Source organism: Paroedura picta, chromosome 3, assembly GCF_049243985.1.
Source record: "Paroedura picta isolate Pp20150507F chromosome 3, Ppicta_v3.0, whole genome shotgun sequence".
Lineage (NCBI taxonomy): Eukaryota > Metazoa > Chordata > Lepidosauria > Squamata > Gekkonidae > Paroedura > Paroedura picta.
In genome coordinates, this window is record NC_135371.1 from 40790824 (window position 1) to 40811108 (window position 20285).

Here is a 20285-nt window from a genome sequence, read left to right on the forward strand (position 1 = left end):
CCCCCGGGAAATTAAGGAACAGAACATGATGCAGGCAGGCTCTGGAAACAAACAGAACATACATATACTGAGGAAGAGCCTTAAGCGTCTTATGGTATTTTATTCTTCTTTCCATTGTAAGCAGGTTTGCCAGATCCAGGTTAGGAAACTACTGGAAATTTGGAGATGGAGCCTGGGGAGGACAGTGAACTCAATGTCATGATCATAACAACCCTGTGGGGTAGACTGAGAAGAAATAACCTGTCCAGTTACACACACACACCACAAGGCTGATTCCACAAAGGCAGAAAAGTTCAAGAGGGTACTCATATGGAAGTGGGGCAATCCCTGCTTCCACATGACCCAGCCACCAGGCCAGTCCCCTCTCAGGACTGGTGCAAATTAGGCCGCCATTGCCCCGCTTTAAAGGAATGTGAATATTTTCTGTATTCCCTTAAGCATTCGAGGGGCCAGTGGGGCCTACCTGACCTATGGAGGCCGGGGGGGGGGGGGCACACACAAAATTTCCCATCTGGTTCCATGGTGTTTCGCAGCACTGTGGGGCCAAATGGGGCATTTTGGGGGTTTTATGCAGGATGGTGGGATTGTGTTCTCACGCAATCCCACCTTCCTGCAACAACCCCCCACCACTACTGTGTGTTGTAACCATTCCACCATAGCTGTGTTCCCCAGGAAGGCATATTTCGACAGCAGACCAGGTGCCCCACTGAAATGTGTCCCCCATGGGGATGCAGAAAGTGATGGACCAGCTCCACTGCCGAAATGCTTCCCTCGTGGGGACACAAGAAACGGCAGAGCATGCTGCTCCACTGCAACATACCGGCAGCGCCTTGGAGTGCCACCACCAGCAGGCTTGGAGGAAAATGTTATGTCCTATTAACAGATGCTTTATTAGTGGGAATGGTCAGCTGATGCTTTTCATGTAACAGCACCTTATAAATAGCCCTTTATTAAAGGGACAGGGCATTTTTCTGCCCAAGCAGTTTATTACTTATGTAAAACATTTATCTGCTACCTTTCCACCCAAAGAGGGTCCATTACACAATGACATTGCAAATTAAAACGGGTCTTTAGCGTCACTTGTAAAAATGCTCTGAGGCCCCCCTATCCACGCGTACCTATTTGCCCTTTTTAGTGTTCAAGACTTCCTGTTCAACTATCCATCTAAGCCAGGGGTAGTCAAACTGCATTCGCTGGCAGGGGCTCCTGGGAATTGTAGTCCACGGACATCTGGAGGGCCGCAGTTTGACTACCCCTGATCTAAGCTGATCAGGAATGATCCCACTGACTTTAAGGGAAATGTGACTGTATACTCCTCACTCTAATCACAACGTGCAGCCAAACAACATCTATCAAATCCCATTCTCTCTGCCTCGCTCCGCTCTTCCCACTCCCCCCCCCCTTTACATCCTGGTGAGGACTTGACAGAACCTCATAGCGTTTTGCAGTTGAAATTGGCAGGCCTTAAATTAATTGACTACAATTTTACACAACAACATGTTTAGCCGAGAGTTGGCCCGGGGCCTGCTTGGCTTGCCACAGTTCCCCAGACACGTTTCACAAAAACCTCAACAAAAAAAAAGTAACAAATCCAGGCAAGGGGAACAGATTGCCAGTGTGACCAACTCCCTGCCAAATTTACTTCCCCTCCCCTCCCCTCCCATATTCCTTACACCTTCCCTAAACTTCTCCAGTGTTTTCCCAGCTCTCGTTAATGGCTTGTTAAAGCATTCTAATCCTCTCCACAGATTTCACTCCTCCAAATTCCATGTAGCGCTGAAGCAGGGTTCATTCTTGCTTGGTTATTGGCCTGCTGGTTTCCCATGGTAACCAAGGCAATGGGCAGGGTACACAAACAGGCCCCAGAGAACTTGGTTATGGCAGGCAAGCCAGTTTTCCTTGTACCATTAAATGCCCAATGACAAGGGGAGGGGGGAGCAATAGGGAGGCCACAGATACAACACTGGCAAAACCATATCCCATCTATTACTGGAATTTTCTTGTTTCCGGTTTTGTAAATATTAATTCCCAAGGAAGGAATTTGTGTCTTAGATTCCTCTTGTTCTTTCGCTTGTACAGCTTAGCACAACTTGTGATTTATATCAGAACAGAACGTGAGCCAGCAATTCCAGCATGACTATTTGGATTTCACTGAAGTGGGAAAGAGAAAGAATCTTTAGTCATTTAGACTCCTGGCCAAAAAAGCAGAGATCTGAATCCATGCTACGGTCCCATTAGGTATTACACAGGAGAACCATTTCTAATATATTTTTCAAAATGAAAAACAGCCTCAAAATGTGATCAAGATCAGAAGAAGCGACATGAGGTGTTATTTAACCTTTTCCTGTCCTCTTCCTGTAATTTGGCTGCTCAAAACAGCACTTCCTTAACTGTGGTTTGCCCCACCAGTGAAAAGATACATGGCTAGGAAATTAGCAGGGGAGGGCCAGTCTACTTTGAATGCCAATTGACAGGAAAGCAAAGGGTTAAGCAGCACTTCCCCTCACAGCCTCCAAGGCTAATTTTCCTCTTTAAAATGGAACACTGTCTATACAGAACACTGACTATCTACTGGGTAAACTGTTAGTTGGCCCTCAATTCTAAACACTAGAATTGGTCAGCAAAGTTTTATATTCATCCGGCTGAAAATAATCTGCTTCATATGTAACAGCAGCAATGTGATTGTTGCTGAGTACACCAACTCAAATGATGCAACTTCTGTATAAACAGCAATCTGTGATCCCAGATGATTCATGGGGAATCTCCTCTCTTTCAGCCAGAGGTTCATCACTTAGAAACTACCTTCCTCATATTGTTTGTCACATGGATCAGAGACATGTGCTTCTCAGCAGATTTAATGAAACATATGAAAAGCAAGGGTTACCAAGTTCTGTCTACATCTTTAAAAGTTATGTCATTTTGACACTATTTTTTGAAAATGGGCTCCTGCAACACTGGCTAACAGGAAAGAAAAACAGCCCAAATGGAAACAAAAAAAGTCCATCCTGTGATTTGATCTCAAAATTAAATCCCATCCTGATCCAGATCCAAATACTTTCTTCCTCGCCTGTCCTTTTTCTAGCCCATTCTAAACCCTGATCTGCCTGAATGGGCCCCAGTGGCCATCAGGAATTAGGGGAAGGGGAGGGAAGTATTTATTCAGCTCAGTGTGGATCCTGGGTCACACAGCTGAAGTTTAGCAAGTGCCAAATAGGGGAGGGTTGTTTGTGAGATTTCATTTTCTTGAATAAACAGAAACATCCTGTGCAAAACTGAACATGCTTACAAAAAAACAGGACAGCAGCAAAAAAAAAAAAAAAATTCCAGCCAGTACTAATGTTTGGCTTTGTTTTTACAGCAGAGGATGCAAAGGCAAAGAAGAGCTCCTCAGTTTCAGATAGGAATGCAAAAATACCTACAAAGTGACTCCTACTCTAAGCAGTATACTTCACCTGAATATTTTCTAGGGGAGAGCCTGAAGCCAGAAACTGGTCCTCAGGATGTTCCTGCTCTACCACATTCAAGATGGACTTGCATGGTAAAACCAGCACCTAGGGTGGGGGGCTTACCAAGTTTGTGTGTGTGAGTGAATGTACTAATGGAAACTGTAAAATTTGTGGACCAGAAGCTGCACTCATCAGAAAAGCTGCTGCAGGGAGTAGATGTCTCACACGAACAGGAAAACAGAGAGCCTCAAATGTCCCTTCTGAGCTCCAGTTCTTTTATGCCACAGTATGGAGGGGGTTAAGAGCCCATAGTAATACTTAATGTGAATCTTTTGCCTGGCTACTCCAGCTCCCATTCCCTATGGGTGATGTCATCATCTTAAAATGAACAGGCACTCCAGAGATTTCAAGGGAGGGCGGAAGAATTTGGAATGGAGGCCACTCCCAACAAGAAGGCTAGAGGCTCTTCGGCTAAAATAAAGATTGCAATTCTTTGGCTGCCATCCTAAAAACACTTTCTGGAAGTAAGCTCCACGGAATAAAAGGGGATTTACTCCCAGGAAGACCTGCTTAGGATCACTCCCTTTAATTATTCAGTGCCAGTGCATTTGCAGTTCACTAATTCTACCTCCTTTGCTTATGCATACAGCAAAATCCAACTTTTCTGTATTACAGACAAGGAAAGATTAAGACCCTGAACAAAGAAGTGTTTGAGCCTGTCATAGACAGCTTTGCCTCTGCTGGTTCAGATAAATGTAACTATAATGCCACTGTTTTGTTTATTTTTCAGGGCTTTTTGGCTTCTTTTCTCCCTGGAATAACCAAAAGCAGCGAATAAAAAGGACAAAGTTCCCAAATTACAAAGGCTGATATACAAACAAATCTGGACTGGCCCAGGTCCAATAAGCTTATTTTGACAAGTCCCAGGCAACAGGCCTCAGGCTACAAGCCAAGGGCAAAGAGCCCTTTGGCTTCTGCCCTTTGGCCTCTGCCCAAGAGATCATGCCTCAGAACCTGTTCAGGATAAATACCCTCAGAAAGATGTATGCATACACACATACACATGCATGCACACAAAAACCTTATATATTGAAATTCGGCACATATACAGCACAAGATACTCCACTGGGGGTGGGATTGCACTCAAAAAGCCCTTCAAAGATTGGAGTATGGGACTTTCCTAACACTTCAGGAGACCTTGACTATGAGAGATTTGTAAGTATAGCAAATTTTGTTCTTATTATATATAAGGAAAGGAAAGGGTCTGAAAATAAAACCATTGTCATATCTTTGTAAAAATCTATGGATTGGTTACAGACGGAATACTGTGTGCAGCTCTAGACACTCCATCTGAAAAAGGCAGTAAAGTTGTAAAATATGAAGGGAGGGAAGCAAAATAATAATGGTGTTGGAATACATTTTCCTAAGAGGAAAAGCTAAAGAGTTTTCAGTTTAGGGGGGGGGGGAATGCAAACGAGAGACACGGTGCAGATAAAGTGGAAAGAAAGAACTTTCCTTCCCTCTCTAAAATACTTGAGGACAAATTAAACTGCAGAAATAACTACGATAAGATATAGGGAAGGGCAGACAACAGCTGGGCCACGATTTGGCTCTGCTACTGCCTGTGAGGCATCCAGGCCACTCTGGGGGACAGGATGTTGCACTAGATGGATAATTTATCTGATCCAGCAGGACGCTTCTTACATTCGTATCCTCTATGAATTCAGTGGCAAGAGATATGGATTCCAAAGGAATAACTTTGTGTTGCAGGAAAAATGAGTAGACATTTTGTGGCACTTTAAAGACTAATACATTTTTATTCTAGCATATTTTCATAAGTAGGAGCCAATTTTTTAACCTTAAATCTACATTTTTCACAATTCTTCTATGCTATCCTTAATCTAAATGATTAACACTACCCATCACTGGTTCCTTCCCTCCTGACCCTACTTTATATTTAATTATATATTTGGTCTACCCTTCCTAAAATCATGATAAGAATTTGCTGCTGCTGTCTTAAAAAAAAAATTAACTCCCTGGAATTTTTCTCTCCCAAGTTTAATGCATAAAAATAAAATAACATTAAAAAGAGGAGTGCTTATCTTCACTTGCTAAAAAGAAACACGTTTTTAATTTCAAATGCCAAGGGTAAAAATGCACACTTGTCAGGAGACTCATAAACATAAGAAGAGAAAGGAAGACACATAGTCAGAATGACCTTTGGGAAATAAATGTAGAATTGAAGGTTGGAAGCTCCCATCCTCTGCATTGACTTGAAAATGCCTCCAAGGTGCTGTGTTTACAGGAAGGGAGGATCTGTGTATTTAGCTCTTACATGCCATCCTAGATATCGCATTGTGAAAGGGCTGATATAGAGGAATTCCCCAAGCCCGTATTTGTTTATTTATGGCATTTGCTAAAGAAAGAAAGATATGGGTCCTATCCTAACATTCACAATTCCCTTCACTAAGATAAACCCATTATTTCATCTCCACTCTCTCCTACAATAACACTTCTACCATTTAGGTCCATTCACAGGGAGTCCCTTGGCTGGCTGCCCTGTGAAATGCAGCACAAATAGAAGGGGAGAAAAAAAAACCCTGCCAGGAACCATTATCCAAGTTCGCAGTTATATAGGGAAACAGATAATAGCTACACACTTGACCCAGGTTCATGGCAAAGCTGACTCTCCTCATCATTTTATATCCCTATGGAGTTGGAGGATGCCAGCCAGGTTTTTCTTTTAGACTAGAGCACAGCATTATCCTTTGCATGACTAGCGAAGCACCTCAGGGACAGATGTTCCAGTTAGAATGGAGAAGAGCGAAGCACAGAAACCAACATCATCCCCAAAACAAGGCCTGTAAGTAGGAACTGCAATGTACCCAGGGGATATCCAAAACATGAAGAAGATTCCTCAAAGGGCTGTATTCAAAAAGATTCCTTTTATTTCATGACCTACTGTTATTGCATTAAAATATTCCAATAGTAAGTGACGATACAAATGAAAGGTGCATTTGCACGTGCAGATCAACATTCACTTAACATATTACAGTAAAAAAGTTTTACAAGGCAACATTTTCCCCTGGCTATAATTAGGGTTGCCATCTCCAGCCTGGAAAATTCCTGGCAATTTGCAGGTAGAGTCTGGGAAGAGTGCCATTGGGGGAGGGGAAGGAGCTCAGATCAGGATGGATGCAAGGCCAGAGAAACTGGCCTCTGAAGCGACTGTTCTCTCCAGGAGAATAGATCTCTGCAATTGGGAGATCTGCTGTAATCCCAGGAGAAGCCTTGGAGTTCTGCCTTTTTGAAGATGGCAACTCTCCCTGAAATGCATGTTAAGGGTGTGGTAGATATGACTGCATGTCAGTTCTAGTAAAGGTAGAACCAGGAAACGGAAATCCCAACTAATCCAGAATTACAAAGTGATTCTTGGAACCTGGCAAGAGTTCAGTTGTAGCATCTTGCCAAATCTGTATCCACTTAAATTTGTGATTACAGTATATTTCAGCAAGGTAGCGTTTTACTTTTAAAAAAAACAACACAAGCGTTAATACAATGCATTGTAACAGCTGTATAGCGTTTTTAACATTTCACTTAAGCCTTTAATAATTAAATGGCATTCATGAGAACAGAAAATATATACCTTGACAGGAACTGTATGGAAAATCGCCGTTTATCCTAAATATACAATAAAATTATGCCCCATATTTTGTTCCTGGGGTTTGTTTGGTTTTTTTGTTTGTCTGTTTGTTTCCTTCTATCCATGCAATGAATAGTAAACAAACTTAATTCTTTTATTTTATGCAATAAAACAGAGCAAGTATGCATGTAAATACACTGCCATCTTGTATAAACACTAGGGAGAAGCCCTAAATTATTTGATGCCTTTTGCTTTATTCTCAGATTGTAAATGAGAACACTGAGACTGAATTAGAACTCGGGAGATGTTCCTTAGTGTGGTCTTTAAATGGTGCAAGGCCAAAACTGTGCTACAATATATTATTTGCCAAATCCATGGTATTTGCATTCATCTCACCATCTGTGCGCTCCTAGAACTAGCCTCTGAAAGCTCAAAATTAAAATGATGTACAGTACAATTTTAATCACCAAAAATGTCACTCCTGATTTACAAAAAAAAAAATGCACAAAATCAAAAACTCATCCATACCACAAGGTAAATTTTCATCAAAATTCCATAGAATAAAGTGGTGTGGTAAAACTGTCTCTTACCTACATATTACTGCCACAAGTAGCACATTATTTATCAAGTTATTTTTTCTATTTTCCAGGAAACAGTATCTTGTATTCTTTCTACATGAAAGTCTGTTCTCAAAAACTATGTCGCCTTTTAATACTGGAAGAGTCAGTATTTACCTTCCACCTCAAAAATAGTTATACAAATAAGCCTTCAGTCATCTAAATCAGTGGTCCCCAACCTTTATTAGGCTGGGGACCGGCAGGGCATCGGGCTGCGCCCGCGCGGGCCACGCCCATGCATCGGGCCGCGCCCGCTGATCGAGCCACGCCCGCGAGCCACGCCCGCGGATCGGGCCGCACCCACGGATCGGGCCGCGCGGGCGCGGCCTGCACAGGTGCGGCCCGGCCCTGATTCCCTCTCCCCGCCCTCCCCACAGTAAGAAGCTTCCCGGGCCGCGAGCTTGCGGCCCGGGAAGTTTTTTACTGCGGTGGGGGGGGCGGGGAGAGGGAGCCGCGGCCCGGCGCCATGGCCTTTGCGGCCCGGCGCCGGGCGGCGGCCCACAGGTTGGGGACCACTGATCTAAATTAATTCAGTCTACTTTTTTATCAATGAAGCTGAATTTTGAGGGTATAATTATTTATTCATTATTACATTTATACCCCAACTTTCTTCCATCAGGAAATTTAAGTTGGAAAACGAGGAATTTCTGTCTACCCACCATCCAGACACAAACTGCTAAGTTTCATGTGCCTTTCAATTCATAATGAACAAATAAATATTATTTTTGAACTAGTTCAGACATCTGACTCTTTACGTCTGCTATGCAGTTTTTAAAGACCGTCAGATGCTCCTATTTCTAATTTATCCAAACTGTTTTCCCACACTATAAGCATGGAAACAACTCTACAAAAATATACCATGTGGCAAGCCACAGCGCCTGCCTATGTAAATAGCTATCCTGTTTATTCAAATATTTTTGAATGAAACACTGTACACCTAACCATTCTGGTAAACAAGGATGTGCTGAAGTCTGCATTTTCTTTGCTACCTAAAGTCTATGGATTTGCTGTCAACTAATCTATTCACAATTTATTAACCTGCCAACTTGGGTAACTTGTAGCTGGCTAGTTGTTATCAAATGGTAGAGTTCACATTATTTAAGTTAGATAAATTACTTTATTTAATAAAGCTGAGGTTAACATATAATTGCTGAAGTGCTTAATAGATATCCATGAATGGGCTGTGACATTGTAAAAAAAACAACACCCTATAAATAAATTAAATCAAATTTACATAAGCATTATCAGGGTGGTGAATGGAATTTGCACTAAATCAGAGGAAAGATGCCTTTGGATGGTTTCCGAAACCCAATAAATTCTGTTCAGTTTAGGTCTGAAAATCTAGAGTCCCTGCCAAGCCCAGCGAAAAGTTCAAGACACTCTGAAACCATCTTCCTGTTCTTTTGTCTGGCCCAGCATCACTAAAGCAACACTGCTGTGGGTTAATGCACAGTGACGCTTGCGGATGTCACAAAATAGACAGCAGAAATACATGACAGTCTTGTCCCAGAGGGTAGTTCTAAAAACAGAAACCAGAGAATTTCCATCTAACCTCTCCTTGCTATGCACAAGCTCCCACACCCTTCATTCAAAGAGCACTCATATTTCTTCGAAGCAAGAGCCCCAACAAACTACATTTCTAGTAAAATAAAAAGTACTGCACATGCGGCAGGTTATTTATTTTATGTTTTATTTATTATTATTATTATTATATTTATTAACCCTACACTCTCAGCCAGCTGACAATGAAAACTGCAGTTGGCAAGCCCTCTGAAAATAAACGTCCTCAGCTTTCAAAAAGCTTGTGGAATCCATAGTTCATTTACTAGCAGACAAACCCACCTCATGAGATGTCTGTTGTGGAGAAAGGGTTATGCAGGTCCTTGCCCCACCATTCTTCTGTTCATAGCTGCTAATTCCCAAGCCCGATTTTGTTGTTTTTTTTAAAAAATCAAAATGATACACACATAATTGTAGGCTATGGTTAATTTGGGCCTTAAGATTTAGAGGGAGTAGAGTACACATTGGAGTACTGAGGTAACTGCCAGTTAAAACCAACAGTGACATTATGAGCGCTCTAAAATGTATTACAATTTTTCGGTAAACCATAGAGTTTAATATTCTAGAGCATCAAATGGCATCACATCTAATTTTTACCAGAAGTGACATCAATGTTCTGACATACTAGCCCCTGCTCCCAATATCTCTTAGGGAGGTGGCCTGTCATGGTGAGACCCAGAATTATGGTGAGACCCAGAATTCGCTTGGGCTTGGAGCTGGTCTCCAGACTACAAGGATCAGATCTGTCTAGGCCACAATCAGCAGACCTATTTCCATTACAAGTGCACATGTTTGTCTTTAAAGTAAAGCCTTTGGAATTCTTCTTTCTCGGTTTAAGTTGGAACTCACCTTTCCCTTCTCTCACTTTTCTACACAAGCATGTATAAGTAAAAACAAATCTTGGTCCTCATGGTACCTATTTTGCATGAAATACCAAGAGAAAGTCTTCTCCTTCCAAGACTTAGGTCATATAAGGCCAATCTGTGCCACAAGATGCACAGCTGATGTAAAGGAAGTGAAGCAACATACTCTGCTCCAGTCAATAAGGAAAAGCTTAGCCAAGCAGCTTTTGCAACATGAGCTCTCTGGGCTCCATGATTCTGCAGAGGTCAGGAGTCAGACCCTTCCTGTTTCTCATGCCAGCCTGATTTCACAGTTGTGTGACTTCACTCCCCTGTGACTTAGTTTCTCCATGCATACCCACCCACCCCCTTCACTTTGAGGCTAAGATGGTTTTTAATGAACAGTCCTCTGGAAGTGTGACTATTACCAACAAGCTATTTTCCATAGGCAGTTCCAGCTATACTCAGCTTGGCTAAGAACTGGGATTATTTGGGAGAACTTTATAAATACAGAAAGTATGCCTTCTTTTCCTGTGTGGAACATTCACTGCCATTTCTTTTTAAATCAGTGGGGGGAGGGTTAGATTTCATTACCTTTCATGAGAAAAAAGACCTTTTTTTGCTAAAAAGAAAACTGTGCCCCCCCTCCTTGTAGGGTTATTTGCCCACACACCATGAAACAATGAAGCTATCCCTGCTGTTCATACTTTTCAGCACTTATATAGCCTAACTTTCCCTTTGTGATCAACTTTCACCTGCATTTTGGTTGAAGATCTCAGAGTACAAACCAAGATCACTGCCCCTCTCACTCACTGTTCTTCCTACATCTTCTTTAAAGGACTTTGCATAACATTATTTCTCTCCATTACTATATTTAAGACACCTCTAGGGTGGAATACAAGCAGCCACCACATTAGAAGGAAATACGACACTTCCTCACTAGATTAGACCACCTGAGTGGCATCCCAGTGTTGATTAGTGCTCAGCCAGCATTCTATTCCACTCTTACTTAACTGCACATGCATGTGTATGTGAAAATATCTTGGAAATCACATTTAGGTCCCCATTGTATCAATTCACATGAAATACTAAGAGCTAGTTTTCTCCTTCTAGGACTCACAATAGGTATGATTCAAGTGGGTAGCCGTGTTGGTCTGAAGTAGCACAACAAAAATAGTGTCCAATAGCACCTTTAAGACCAACAAAGATTTATTCAAGGCCTGAGCTGTTGAGTGCATGCACTCTTCCTCAGACTAAATGAACAACCATTATAACAGTGGAGATATAAGGCAAAAGCCTTATTAAAATTAGTAAACTAAAATTAGTAAACTGTGTCACAATATCCAAATTAAGCCATATGATGTCATATGATAATTCCTTCCCAAAACAGCCAATCAGTCCTTTTGAGTTCAGCTGCAGTTCACAAAAACATCCTTAACACTATTTTGCTTTCTTATATATTTGGGAAACAGCCTCCTGGGAGGAGATTGTCCAGGGCCCTGTCTGTCCAGGTCCACCCTAATTGGCCCTCCCCCTCCATCTCCCACCCTCCCTCCTTGCCTGCTAGCCTTGTGGCTGTGGCCTCCATTGTCACCCACAAGGAGAGAGGCAGCGACAAGGCTTTGTGGCCCACAGGTACACTCCTGCTGGGAGGGAGCCGGGGGGGGGGGGGAGTTTGGAGAGCCTCCCTGTAGGCTGCAAAGGTCTACTAACACAGGTGGAGGGCAGGCACTACCTCATGACAACAATGCCCAAAATATAGTAAGTTTACTTTCTTCTATGTAAGTAAACAGCTAGCTGGATCCCAGGTTGTGATTAGAACATACTTTATATAACAGCCTTGTTGAAACTGAACAGTGATGAATGGTAAGTGCCTGGACATTCTTTCACCCGGGAGCCTTAAATATGGTACCTTGATTTTCAGGATGGGAGAAATATACAGCATATAAAATTTTAACCTGTTTTTGTGGAAAAAGTGAAGGGATGGGCTAAACTTGCTCCCTGCCCCTAACTCCCAGCCATTCAAAATCAAGGTTTGTTCTATCTTCTTCTATCTTGGGTTCTATTTCTTGGTTATGCTAGAGTATGATTGAATGTTAAGAACCAGCATATGTATTTCTTTCCAGAGTGCATGACTGTACATTTGTCTTTTGCTAAATTTCATTTCATTGCAGCAGCTACACGATGATAAAAAGAGCAACAACGTCAACCCAAACATCCTGGATGTTAAAGATCCATTTATTAATGGGTCAATGATTAATGAAGCGATTTCATCAGTGATTATCAAATGGTTTAATAACTGATTTATCAATTGCTATAGAATGCTAAGAGATTTTGCCAGGTTAACAGCTGGCTGACAAATTTTGCTAATAACCATCTGTAACACCGTCTGTTGGTGCACTTCTAGCCATTTATAATCTGTGTATAAATACACTATGTGTCATTTATTAAACTTCTACATGTGAGACCTTGATATCAACATTGACCGTTAAGTTGGTAATGCATTGCTAAGGAGGGGACATCTGTCTTTAATGTCAGCCAACAAGCACTCTATTGAGCAGTTGTATTATCCATACAGCTGTCTCACAGGCCACCTGCTACCTTTTTGGTATACCACATGTACATATAGATGAGTAAAGCTCAATCTGCAAAGCTGTAAATATGTGCCTCCAAACTTAGGTTTGCTGTAATTTCTCTCACAATTGCAGATCTAAATTCATACCAATCCACTCTTCCTCATGAGCAGCTGCTATAGTGTTCACTGCTATTTCCACATGCTCCCTTCATGCAGAGAATCTTGTGCCATGGAAAAGGTTGAACCTCACTCCTAGGGTCTTACAACCCTTTCACTGCCCTTTGGACCTATGAAAGAAAAGGCAGATGCAATGGTTTGTTTTTAAAGGCCAAAGGTGAACCATCCCCATGTAGATAAGATAGGTCATCTTGGCTGGGTTTTCTGGGATATACACAAGAGTTTTTGAAAGAGCCAAGAGGCTATTGAACCTATAGTATACACAAGAATTTTGTTTGCTTGGGAAAAAAATTATTAAAAACCCACTGGAGTGGTAGTCTATTTGAGTATGTTTTTTATGGTGTTTAGTTTCAGGATCCTCTTTCTAGGCTCCTGATCTAGCTTTCTCTGAAACAAAGTATTCAGAGAAAACATTATTTAAAGGGATAAGTGACACTAGTTGTCCTGTAAAACAAAACCAAGATACAGCCTGCAATTAGGCTTCACTACAACAGTGGTTTTCAAGCCTTGGGTTGTGACCCTCATTTGAGTTGAGTTCATGGATTCATGAATATATCTACTATACCACTGTGTGATCATCCAGTGGTACAGAAGATATATTCGTTGATTGATCCTTATCTTGTTCTTTTCTTGTTCTTTACTTCATCTTGTTCTTTACTACGGTACATCTGCTTGTGTTTGCTGTCACCAACTTACTTTTTCAATTTTTAGACCGCCACTCTCAGCCACTGTTGTCTCGTGGTAGTTTACAAATATAAAAACAATAAGTACCCCACAATATATATAAAACAATATAAAATACATAAAATTTTAGTACAATAAATAGAAAGAAGGAAAGAAGATGGTGGCCTAATCATTTTCTTGATATCACATGACTGCTATAATGTGACTTCCTATCACTTTTCTACAGCTTCAAATCTGCAAAGGCTGAAGACACATTAAACTGTAACTTGCTGGAGATCACATACATAATCCACATTAGCTATGAGGTTCATAACTCTCCTTTTACAAATATTTCCATTCATTGTCTGGGGAGAAAAAAACTTTGTGATCACAGTGTTCTTCTTAATGTGACAGAAGAGGGTAAACCTTTGCTTTAACTTGCCCTTTGGAAAAGCTCTGGAGAGAATGTACAATGGAGAATTAGCAGCAAAGTCCCAGAAGCTGGTACACTTGATCAGTGTTAATCCTTCAAACTCTCCCTAATGCCTAGGCCTGTCCCTGGTGCTGTACATGTTGGAATAGATAATGCCAAGAGCTGTTCTCTAACAAGGGAGACTCAAGCAAACAGGACAGGGGGGAGAAAAAAGATATATTCAACATGATTTTAATTAGAACAAAGATTAGGGCAAAGAATAAGGGTGGAAGAGAAACCCCCTGGGTGCAAGACTAACCTTGTCAATACTCTGTTCAAGGCCTGTTTTAAAACTGACCACTAAGGTCAGAAATACTTTGAAATATTAATTTAATTTTAAAAGTCAAAGTGTTGACTTAGCCTACCTAACAACTTCACAAAAATCCACTTGGATTTATTTCTTATTTATTTATTAAAACATCGATGCAGTAAAACCCCGATCCCCTGCCTTCAACCTAATAAAATGCTTAAAACGTTTGGTGAATATAATAGCCCTACAGCAAGCACTACAAATGTCCAAGGATGGTATAATCCTCACGCCCTCAGGGAGCCCCATTCCATAAAATGGATACAATCACCAACAAAGCACAGGGTTTGTCAACGTCAAGAGGTTGTGGTAAGTGCCATCAAGTCTCAGCTGACTTATCGTAACCACAAAGGGCTTTCAAGATCTTCTGAGGTGATTTCCCATTGCCTGTATCCATGTCACAACCCTGGTACTCATTGGAGTACCATCCAAACACTAGCCAGGACCAACCTCGCTTAGCTTCCTAGATCTGAAAAGATCAGGCTAATTTGGCCTGTCCAGGTCAAGGCAAATGCCAGATAAGCCACCTTAAATGAAGGAACAACTAGAAGATGAAAATCTGAAGACCTTAGCTGGCATACAAAGACATTCAGGAAGATCCTCTGAATATGTGGATCCCAGGCAATAAAGGGTTTTAAATGACCTAACCAGCATCTTGGATTGAACTAGGAAATACTGGCAGCAAATGAATCTCTTTTAAAACAGGCAAGCTATATTCCTGACAGTCATCCCCTAATCATAATTGGGCTGCCACATTCTGAACCGACAGCAAATTCTAGGTTGTTTTCAAGCATGGTCCAATGCAGAGCACGTTAAGTAGTCCAACCATAAGCCTACAAAGCATGGATCTGATTGGCCAGGTTGACTGATTTTAGAAAACAAAGATTCAGCAGGTTGACATCACTCTGGGCTACCTGATCAGCCCGCTTTTCAAATAGCAAAGCTTGGTCCAGAGTAAGCCTAAGCTCCTGACCTACTATACAAATGCCAACAGTTATAAAGGGACTTTGGATGGGAAATGCCAAAGTAAACCTAGCACCTTCTAAGGCCTGCTTAGTGGATACATGCAAGAAATGAATTTCACTTGTTCTCAATTAGCCCTGCCAAATGGTGTGAGCTATCCAATTTATATCAAGATGATGTAAATTGTCCCTTTTCAGCTACCACTCCTCTACATTGTGTTCCAAGACTAAGGTTGCCAGTCTCTTGCCATTATCATTTGGTATTGATTTGTCAGTGTCCCTTCTCATTCTGTATATTGTGATCCACCAGTGGTCTTGAAGATGAATGAGGCATCATCTGGGCATGGAATTGGGGTCACTGTGGATGGGCAGGTAGGTATGAATTTCCTGCATTCTGCAGGGGTTGGACTAGATGACCCTATGATGACTCTATGAGGATGGGGGAATAAAAGGAAAGCTATCTACTCCCCACACTTGAAAACATGGTATGTCTCAACAGAAACATTTGTGCTTGTCCGTGCATATAAGTACACTTTTAGCTCCCGTTATGGTGTCTACAATAGGAAAAGGAATACACCTTGCTAAGAACATAAGAAGCGGCAAAAAGCACTAGACGGTCAGTATGACCTCTTGGCTATGCAGAAAGCTGCTTTTCTTCCAGCTAGGGGCAAGCTCTTTGCAAAAACCAGGGTGATGCACAAATTGCCTCATTAAATTTCATCGCATTAAGCCAGTTTCATGAATTTAACATTGTCCCTGGACTACTGTTTGTCTGAAAATTAAATTAAAACAACATTTGTTCTTCCAATGAGTCTGTCAATTACAGAGGCCAGAGGAGAAGCAGGTCTGAAGGGCGTGTATATCTAGAACTGCAACTGCCTTCCCAGGAGGGAGGGAAGCAGTTTCTGAACCAGCCATGTACACTGCTCACGTGGGCACAACCATTTGGGGTCCCACCATCCTGGGAAGGAGCATAATGCTGAGGCATCAGGTGGGGTGCCTTAGATTTTGATCAGAAGATCAGCATGTTACCGCTGTGCTGTTACAAGGAAGATCTGTCCTGAGCCTTTGGGGAAGGGATATAAATGCAATTACAAATAAATAAAATATATTCTAAAATGCTGTACTGATAAACCTGAAATTGTCCAAGATTTTCATTCTAGATGTAATGAATGACTTGTATACTTTGTTTATTAAACTGCTAGGATGGAAATCTCAGGGTTGACTATTTTCACCCATTTGCCTCAGCTGACAGACTGGAATGAAATACCTTTGTCACATGGTGCCTGGTTCCCTTTACTATTTCCAGCTGCTAAATTATATTAAAAAGGGTACTGAAACGGCATTCAATCACTTTCCTGCAACTGCTTTTCATGTAGGCAATCAGTGTAGTTGCCATAAGGATGTTTTAGTATTAGCAAATTGGCCTGGTAATCACAATGCCTCTGCTAAAATATCGTCAACACGATGAAGCCACACAGACCCGCAGAAAATCCCAACAATAAACCTTTTACCAAGGACTGGTGTTTCTGAAATCTCACAGTGTCCTTGGGAGATCACCAAGCAGACTGCCTTGCTTCCATCACTCCCTCTTGGTATAAAATGCCTGGCTATAGGGCAACAATTGCTTTTCTCTAGGTCACCTGTAACACTGCCTTTCAGATGCAGAATCCAGAGTGGGAAACACAGAGGGATCTGCTTTGCAGCCACCCAAATTAAAATAAAAAATCTGAGAAGATTTCTATTGGTACAAAATATGAAATTGTGCCAGGAATCCTCTTAGAACCTTGGCCTGTGTTGATGCCATTTATGCAGGACATTTCTATTCTACTTTAGGCACATTCATTGTTCTCACTTCTTTTGTTTCAGCCCTGTAAGGCAAGTTAAACTGACTGGCCCAAGGACACCTAGCAAGCTTATAGCAGAGCAGGGAATTGAGCCTTGGTCTACCACAGTGGTCCCCAACCTGCGGGCCGCGGCCCGGCGCCGGGCCGCAAAGGCCATGGCGCCGGGCCGCGGCTCCCTCTCCCCGCCCCCCCCCACCCCCGCAGTAAAAAACTTCCCAGGCCGCAAGCCTGCGGCCCGGGAAGCGACTTACTGCGGGAGGGCGGGGAGAAGGAATCAGGGCCGGGCCGCGCCCGTGCAGGCCGCGCCCTCTCGGCCCGATCCACGGGCGCGGCCCGCGGGTGTGGCCCGATCCGCGGGCGCGGCCGGGCGCGGCCCGATCCGCGGGCGTGGCCGCGGGCGCGGCCCGAAGCATGGGCGTGGCCCGCGCGGGCGCGGTCCCTGCGGGCGCGGCCCAATGCCCTGCCGGTCCCCAGCCTAAAAAAGGTTGGGGACCACTGGTCTACCAGACTGTAGTCTAATACTCTGATCTCTATGCTACGTTAGACTGTAGTCTTAACACTCTGATCTCTATGAGCCCCCGGGAAGGGCGGTATATAAATATAATAATAAATAATAAGTAACTCTTTATGCAGAAGGGCTAATTCTCAAGTAAGGGTACATCAGCCTGCAGTTTAAATTTTACATTAACTTCCCCAACAAGTTATTATACCTTGAATAAAACTTTGTAGCTCTTTAAGGGGCTACTGGACTCAAAAAATATTTTGTTGCATCAGACCAACACAGGAACCCACCTGAATCCCTCAGAATTATTAAGGTAGGGGTCCAAAATGTGATTAGCAGGAAGGCCTCTCAATCATGAGTAATCAGCTTCTTAACACTTGAAATCCAGTCTATGTATCCAAGTAGCAAGTCATCCTCATTTTGGCTGATGAATACACCCATCACTTATTTGCATGTTAACAGATACAGACGCAGATTACTCCAAAGATCCTAATCTGTCTCCTTGATTACTTTGTACTTTACAAGTTAAGTACAATTCAGACACTACCAGGAAGGAGAGATCCCTTTACTTGCAGCATTCTGTGCATACTTCTTCAGGAGTTGCTGGGTTTAGGATTATCACATATCCCTACTCCCAATAATCTTTTGTTAAACAGATAAAGCATCTCAAGATGGTCGCCCTACAAAGGACTGCCACAGATCAGTTCTGATATTCACAGCAAGCGATGTGTAAGAGGTCGCTGTCACTCACACAGTCTCAGAACACACACACAAAAAAAACCCTCACATCTCCCACTTAGTTCTATTCCTTTTTGATCAAATGCCCTGCTTAAATTGCACCCCTATCCTTCCCAGTGGGCTCAACTCAGCCACAAGGATGCCTCCATTTCCCCCCACTTCAAAAAAGCCTACCAATAATAAACAATAAATAAAGAGGTATATAAAAGGGGGCCCCAGCAGCAGCCTGTCTTGAGTTTTGCAGGCCTTGGCCAAGCAGGTGGAGCGAGTGCTGAGAGCAGAGCCCTCCTACTGGGGACCATGCAATATAGATGAATGCTCTGCGAGCATCAAAAGGTTCCAAGAATTATGCTCGAATCAGGCAGCAGCTTTCAGGGACAGAAGTAGCGCTCCATTCCCAAAGCCTTTTGTATCCCTCTCCCTATTTCATTACTGCCCACACCTCCATTTCACTTGTGATTTATGGTGGATTTTCCTCCCAACCTGAAAGTCTCCACAGACTCAGCTGTATATATCGGTCGTTTCCATAGGAACCACAGAGGTCAAGCCACAGAGGAACGGGAAAAGGTGACTTGGCCTGCCATCACTCTTGCTTACGAACATGTAGAAAGCAGAAATGGTGGGAGGGGCGGAGGCCATCCTAGTTAAACCGCTAACGCCCAAGCCAATCCCAGACATGGAGTGAGATGCTTTTTGCTCTGACAGGGAATTATTCTGCCGAAAGGGATATCATGGTGGGCTGTGAAACACACTGTCCTCAGTGTGGGGTCCAAAAGGATGGGCCCAATAAAACCTAGGATTTCCTACCACTCAAGCAGGACAACAAATGGGCAGCTGCAGAGATTCATTCAGCGTCATAAAGCAAGAGAACAGTTACAATGTCAAAGATCACCTAGGAATCTAATCTACTTCTCTCTATTGTATTGCTTCTTATCTGTTGCATAAGAGAAGCAGCATCACCTCCTGATGGCTTTTAGAAAACATTACTCCAGCAGGTAAATTACCTTTATACTTCAAGCAAAGGCTGCAACCACTCTTCCTTTGACGCTCTTTTCCACTGGAGCTGATAATTTTGCTCCCTTGCAAATCACCAAATCTAACAGGCAGAACATAAAACCATCTTGCAGAAACTCACCCCCAAAAAGTATTAGCTTCGCCAATGCCTCCCCCACCCACACATACATACATCGAAATGTGAACTTGCTTATACTGAAAAAAAGGATCAGAATGAGTAGGCATATATTCCACAAGCCCCATTAATCTGTGTTAGTTAGGAACAAAGGTTTGTCGAGGATACCGGAAAGAGCCTCTTTCCACACCAGCAAAATCTATAGACCCCCTCTGTCTCCCAAACAGATTCACTCATTATTCACCTTGCGACGGTGCCTCTGTCTCTCTCCCCTTCCACTCTCCTCTCTAAGGGGAACAATGTGGAAGTAATTCTGCCGGCAGAAAGGCCCAAATTAATTAGTGTTCAAACTTCTAAATGGACACAATGACCCTGGCAGGAGGACTCTTTCAAGGGCTCCGGCCTCCCCTCTCATTTCCATCTCAATGGTACAGCTTTTCACACATGCACACACACCAACCCCTTCTTTGCAGGGGTCCTCAGAGCCAGGTCACTTGCAAGGGATCCATCTCTCTTCCCTTTTCTCAAAAAGCAGCTGGGGTCAAAGGGAGGGAACAACGGGCCAGGGAACTCACTCACACCAGGATGTTGACAAACAATTTGTAGCACCAAGAAACTCTATCCAGATGCCAAGCAAGGCCATGATTGCTAATAGCAGACCCAGAGCCTGCTATGATAGAGGCAGATGGAGACAGCAGGCCCGAAGTACATGGTGCATTAGTTGCACTATCTTATGATGTGGCTAAAGATTACACTTATTGAAAGCAAGCACCATCGCCTACATCAACCAGCAATGGTTAAGATG

General features: G+C 42.7%; 1 protein-coding gene and 1 long non-coding RNA gene across 12 annotated transcripts in view; one reads left to right on the forward strand and one right to left on the reverse strand.

Moving 5' to 3' along the window:
• Positions 1-20285, reverse strand: part of PLXNA1 (plexin A1) — a 424561-nt gene that overhangs the window by 249140 nt on the left and 155136 nt on the right. The gene's annotated exons all lie outside the window — the stretch shown is intronic.
• Positions 1291-5082, forward strand: LOC143831873 (uncharacterized). The gene is made up of 3 exons (XR_013229004.1): positions 1291-2238; positions 3359-3538; positions 4237-5082. It is a non-coding gene; the product is annotated as an uncharacterized LOC143831873 (long non-coding RNA).